The sequence below is a fragment of the Pseudophryne corroboree genome, chromosome 5 (genome assembly GCF_028390025.1).
Source record: "Pseudophryne corroboree isolate aPseCor3 chromosome 5, aPseCor3.hap2, whole genome shotgun sequence".
Lineage (NCBI taxonomy): Eukaryota > Metazoa > Chordata > Amphibia > Anura > Myobatrachidae > Pseudophryne > Pseudophryne corroboree.
The window spans coordinates 177,783,910-177,791,069 of NC_086448.1; positions in this window are offsets into that span (position 1 = coordinate 177,783,910).

Here is a 7,160-nt window from a genome sequence, read left to right on the forward strand (position 1 = left end):
ACCAGAAACCCCCCCTGCATTTGCCTATGCAGTGGCACTGCCTTTTTTGATGACTTCTGTGACACCGACTTGCCCCCCTCCCATGTGACCACTTTCTTTAGCCCCCCGTCCCGTCCCCCCTTCCCTAGATACCACCCAGGAATGACTATCAAAATTGCATGACCTTCTATGGATAGGCTTGCCAGGAAGCTTGAAAATTCTGGATTATTTTCAGTAATTTCTAGAATACATTTATTTTACAAACACTGGGCATGGGTTGCTCTGGAAGTGATTGGGGGACTAAAGCAGCTTAGAGCGTCAATAAGATCACATTGTGATCTTGTTTAGAACACTTATATGATACTATTTTAAATTATAAGCTCTCACGAGCAGGGCCCTCTTTATTCTCTGTTTCACACCTGCACCTTCTGTACTCAGGGTTGGACTGGCCCACAGTGGTACAGGGGAAACCACCGGTGGGCCCCACTGCTTGAGGGCACACTCCTTCCTCTAGGGATCAGGTTCCAGACTGTGCACTTGTATTATACATGGTAGATATGTTGCATTACACTGCACAAGACTATTGTGCATTACAAGCCTCTGTGGAGGCTGGCCACACCCCTAAGTATGGGCCCCTATCACTGCATTCCTCCAGTGGGCCCCTCATACCCCAGTCCAACACTGTCTGTACTTATATTCTAGAGCTACATATGGGAACGGTATGAAATACCTCCAATCAAAATCCCGACGGTCAAAATCCCGACAGCAATTGACCGACGGTCAAAATCTCGACAAGGTCAAAATCCCGACATGGACAAAATACCTACATTTAAAATACAGACAAGGTCAAAATACCAACATGTAAAATGCCAACAGGTCAAAATACCGACATGTATTTTTCATTGTTTTTTGTGTGTATGTCTACATAGGTTGACATGGACACCATATAAGTGTACCGCGCTTGGCACACTATTATATTCCCCCTCCAGGTCCACTGGGATGGTAAAGTATGAACAAGTCGGTTTCAATGACAAAAAGTCATGAAAAACTCATGTCGGCATTTTGACCTGTCGGCATTTTACATGTCGGTATTTTGACCTTGTCGGTATTTTAAATGTCAGTATTTTGTCCATGTCAGGATTTTGACCGTCGGTCAATTGCTGTCGGGATTTCGACCGTCGGGATTTTGATTGGAGAATTGACTGCATCCCCTACATATACCTCTGCATGATTTGTTATACTGACTGCTAGGAACTGCAGGGTTCTGTAGCCCCTTTTAAATAAATAATGATGATGAAGGTAATGTTTTCAATGAAGCACATGTCAGAAAAGTAAACACAATTGCACTCTACTATAAATCAAGTAACGAATATTAATTTCCAAAATAAGTACTTTATACATTAAATTATTATTTTTACTACTTAATGTCTTTTCATCTTATATATACAATCCATTTCACTGAAACGAAAAACAGAGATCTTTTTCAAGGTCAATGTGGCATCAGGGATAAAAGTAATAAAATAGTGTAATCTAAAAATAATAATTGAGTATAATACTGCAGTATAAAGAGTTATACTATTATATAAGGCTAAAGTTGCAAATTATGTCCAATAAAGAAATTGAAGCTAAATGCAATTTCAAAGAATAATGCAACTTTTATGACTTGTTTCACTATCAGGCGGCATTAACTAATGGCAATGATATGTTTGATGTCAGTGATTTTGAATAATGTCTCTTAAAAAAATCTCACATAATTTACTTCTTTGAGAGGATGATCCCTTCTGGGAGGAAAGTGAACTCAGGGCAGATATATTTTCCTAGGTTTATTGCAAATGACTGATAGATTTTAAAAGCACTTTGGCTTAGAACAGGAGTTTGCATATTCATATACAGGTTTATACGATCTCTGTACAGCCTATAAACAAATGGGGGTTGCTAGATTCTGACGCTGCTACACCTCAGTAATAACAGTCCTTATCCTAATGTTGTCGTCCCCTGCTAATGAATCATGAACTCAAGCTGTCTTATAATACAAGGATAATTTCTGGGTGCAAAGTTGTTAAGGCAGAGGTTCCCAAACGCGGACCTCAAGACATCCTACTGGTGGATAAACTTAAAACCTGAACCATTGGGAGGCCTTGAGGGCCGAGTTTGAGAACCTCTGAGTTAGGGGTCAATTTACTAATCCTTGGAGAGAGATAAAGTACCAGCCAATCAGCTCCTAAATGCCATGTTACAGGCTGTGTTGGAAAATGGAGAGTTAGGAGCTGGTTGGTTGGAAGTTTAGTTCTCTCCAAGACTTAGTAAATAGACAACTTAGGGGGACATGTACTAAGCAGTAATAAAAGTGGAGAAGTGAGCCAGTGGAGAAATTGCCCATGGCAACCAATCAGCATTGACGTAACATTTATAATTTGTATACTATAAAATTATATAGAGCAGCTGATTGATTTCTATGGGCAACTTCTCCACTGGCTCACTTCTTCACTTTTATCTCTGCTTAGTACATGTCCCCCTAAGGCTCAGATTTATCAAGCTTTGGAGAGTGATAAATTGCATGGTGATAAAGTACCAGCCAGCTCCTGAGTGATATATTGCACGGTGATAAAGTACCTACCAACCAGCCAAGGGCATAGCTACCATAGGTGCAGGCAGTGCAGCTGCTATGGGGCCCAGAGCTGAGAGGGGCCCACCTTCCCTGTCAAAGTTACATGTGTTATATACATTTTTCGCCATTGGGTGGTACATAGGGGTCCTTTTAAACTTTTTTCCTTGGAGCCTGCAACATATGTAGGTATGCCCCCGGACCAGCTCATTTTAATGTTACATAATATGAACCGGGGCACTGTAATGAGGCACAATATGAACGGGGAGCACTATATATCATACTGTGAATTGGGGGTACTTAGCGGCACAATGTGTACTGGCAGCTCTAAAATGTGACATAGGGTGAACGTAAGCACTACTGCAATTCATAAAAGATACTAGGGCACTACTATAGGGCATAACATTAAAAAAGGCTCTACTATGGTCCAGAAAATTAACCAGGGCACTATTATAGGACATAAAATTAACAACTGCTGCAGAGAAGTGTCTCCCTGGAAGCATTGGGACAGGGGCTCCTTCAAAATGTTGCTATGGGGCCCACAAAGTTCTGGCTACGCCCCTGCAACCAGATTCTAACTGCCATGTTACAGGCTGTGTTTGAAGAATGACATTAGGAGCTGATTGGTTGGTACTTTATCATCATGCAATTTATCACTCTCCAAGGCTTGATCAATCTGGGCCTGAGGGGTCTATTTACTAAGCCTTGAATGGAGATAAAGTCAGCGGAGATAAAGTACCAGCCAATCGGCTCCTAACTGCCATGCCACAGGCAGTGTTTAAAAAAAATGACAGTTAGGAGCTGATTGGCTAGTACTTTATCTCCGCTGACTTTATCTCCATCCAAGGCTTATTAAATAGACTTATTATTTTGCTGACAAACATACAAATATTTGTATCACAGGTACATCAATGTAAAGATATCTCTCTTATACCACCTGTAATCATGTATGTGAAACTGTTTATTCCTTTCAATTAGTCTGCGCTCATGTAAAACATTGGGCCCACTCCTGAATTTTCGGACAGACTCTGCACCTACAGAAGAGTGTCCGCATCTCCCACATCCCACCCGCTTCCTAGTGTAGCGGGCAGGATAAGGAGACGAGACATAAAGAGGAATCCCAGTGCTGAATGGAGGGAGCAGATCTAAAACAAGAATCGTGTAATTGACGTGTCAACCATCCCCGGAAGTGCCAAGCAGCGTCTTGTCTCCGGGCTTCTCCTGGAGAGGTGGTGTGAAAAGTAGGTAAGTATTTATTGGGCCTCATTCAGAGATGTAGACAATGCTTTTGCAGATGCGATTTCAGTCACTGTGTAATTACGATACTATGCTAAAGACTCAGACTCCATCTTAGATTGCTCACTGCCGGCACCTCACATTCACCACTTTATGTACAACAGTGGAAACATCGGAAACAGACCGGTCGCCTATCAAACTTCTGAGCAAGTCTATGCTCTCCGAGGACGTCAATGGCTCTTCAGCTGTGGGCAAATTGCAGTACTTGATTTTGGTCCGCCTCCAAAAAGGTCAGAAAATTTTCCTGACATACCTGTGTTTTTTTAGCCACTCCCATTACCCCCCCATATGCTGACTACCTGTCACTCATTTTGCGAATAAACTCTCTGTGCATACGCTATCACAAATCAATTGCTGCGCATGGGCAGTGCTGCTTTGGAGCAGGTACAGTGTCAAATAATCGATCCACTGCAGATAACATTAACATTGCGTACAGTACATCTCTGAATCAGGCCATTGTCAGTTGTATTCCACCTGTCCAGCGCTGTGGAACCTTTGTGACAAATTGTAAATAAGTGGTGCACACTGAGATGGGGGGAGGGGTTCTGATGGTCTGAATTTCCTGATGGCTTGAATTCTGTTATTCAGAGACGGAGGCCCTCATTCCGAGTTGTTCGCTCGCTGCTTTTAGCAGCGTTGCAAACGCTAGGCCGCCGCCCTCTGGAAGTGTAGCTTAGCTTAGCAGAATAGCGAACGAAAGATTAGCAGATCTACTACTAAATAATTTGCTGCAGTTTCTGAGTAGCTCCAGACCTACTCCTAGACTGCGATCACCTCAGTCCATTTAGTTCCTGGTTTGACATCACAAACACGCCCTGCGTTCGGCCAGCCACTCCCCCGTTTCTCCAGCCACTCCTGCGTTTTTACCTGGCATGCCTGTGTTTTTTATCACACTCCCTGAAAACGGCCAGTTTCCGCCCAGAAACACCCACTTCCTGTCAATCACACTACGATCACTTGAGTGATGGAAAAACGTCGCTCGAGCTTGTGTAAATCTCCAAAGTTTTGTGTGAAAGTACTTAGCGCCGTTTTTTTACTTAATCGTTGCATTGCGAAAATCGGCAACGAGCGATCAACTCGGAATGACCCCCCGAGACAGCTGTTTCTGCCTAGCCATAATTGTAGCCTTGTCTGAGCATTAATTGCATGCGGCCAGGGGTGCCAAGAGGGGAAGGTGGGGGGAGTTTACTAATTACCCTGTCCGAGGTCTAACGGAGGGGCCCAGTGGGTGCCCAGGCCCCCCCCCCCCCCTCCCTTTACCTGGCAGCAGCAGCTGCAATTTTTCTCCTCAGCCCAGCACACTCTGCTGTGTGCAGGGCTGCAGTGTGGCCAGGGATGTGCTTAAAAATATTATTTTTTCTGTATTTTTCTCTAAAAATCATGATTTCATGTTAGCTAGTGGTTCTAAAAATACTTCTGTTGTCTAGCTACAGTATGTCTTTGCTGCCCTTTCTGGCTGATCACATGCTAAGGGGCATATGTATCAAAGGGGTTCAGTATGAATGACCGGAGGCAGGGATGCCGGCTGTCAGTATACCGACAGCAGCATCCCAGCCACAAGTATGCCGGCAGCGGGGCGAGCTCAAGAAAGCCCCTTGTGGGCTTGCTGTGATTGCCATGCCATGGGCACGGTGGCTTGCTGCGCTTACCACAGGTAATATTCTCCCTCTATGGGTGTCGTGGACACCTATAGAAGGAGAATCACATACCTCGTCGGTATTCTGGCACCAGCATTTCACCGCAATTCAGGATTCCAGCGCCGGCATTGTGACTGTCGGGATCCCGAATAGCGGTATTTTAACTGCAGAGGGATAAAGTGGAGAAAGACAAAGTACCAGCCAACCAGCTCCTGTCATTCTTCAAACACAGCCTGTAACATGGCAGTTAGGAGTGATTGGCTGGTACTTTCCACTTTATCTCTCTCTACAAGGCTTAGAACATAGACACCATAATCTCACTCCATTTTATCTGTCTCAAACGCTTAGTACATGAAAGTGCTTGAAAAATGACAGTTAAGAACTGGTTGGTTGGTACTTTATTTTCTCTCCACTTAATATCTCTCCAAACTTTGATACATCTGCCCTAAACCTTTTATGGGAAGCTATCAGTAAAATTGTACACATTAGGGGGGTCATTCTGAGTTGATCGCTCACTAGCAGTTTTTAGCAGCCGTGCAAACGCATTGTCGTCGCCCACTGTGGAGTGTATTTTCACTTTGCAGAAGTGCGAACGCCTGTGCGGCAGAGCGCCTACAAAAACATTTTGTGCAAAACAAGACCAGCCCTGTACTTACTCTTCGTGTGCGTTGATTCTAACGTGGAGGGTTGGCTTTTGACGTCACACACCCGCCCAGCGTTCGCCCAGCCATGCCTGTGTTTTCCCTGGCACGCCTGCATTTTTTTAAGCACTCCCTGAAAACGGTCAGTTGACACCCAGAAACGCCCCTTTCCTGTAAATCTTCTAGCGGCCGCCGTGCGAATTAAAACGTCACTAGAACCTGTGCAAAACCAACCTTTGTTCCCGTATGTCGCGCGTGCGCATTGCGGTGCATATGCAGCGCAGAAATACCAATTTTAAGCCTGATCGCTGCGCTGCGAACAACGGAAGCTAGCAATCAACTCGGAATGACCCCCTTGGTGTGTGGTTACACATACAGTAACCATTGGAAGTGGATAGTTGTGTAACATTTTGCACAAAATTTGTAATGTGTGGAAGTTACAGCCTTTTTGTAACAATTGCTCATCTCTGTCATGCTCACTTGTTATTATGATGCGAACACGTTACTTAATATTGTCACTTGCAGTGGCGGAATTTGCCTGTGGGCTGCAGGACTGCATCCCCCCAGGTAAAATCCGCCACCCTGCTCAGCTTCAGTGAAGCCAGATGCAGTTCGTGACTGCACTGGCTTCACTGTGACTAATAGTGACTTCCCATTGGAAGTACTACCTGCCAGTCACCCGCAGGATAGGCAGTCCCATTGGGAGGTGTTTACTCCTACCGGGTCTGCCAGACCAGGCTGCGATTAACAGAGAGCCGATGCAGCCCATAGAAGCTGGTGGTATGCGCATGCACACACAAGCCACTGCTTGTGCGCATGCGCAGGTCCTAGCGCCTGCCAGGTCCATTGCGCAGGTGCTGGGACATGACTGTACGGGGCCAGTTCTCACTTCTCCCTCTCCGGCACCTGCAGCGGCAGCTCCCCTGCCAATAAAAGGTAGGAGCCACTGCTGGTCACTTGTTAACAGGGGTGGTCTTCTGTATGCCGACTGACGGGATCCCG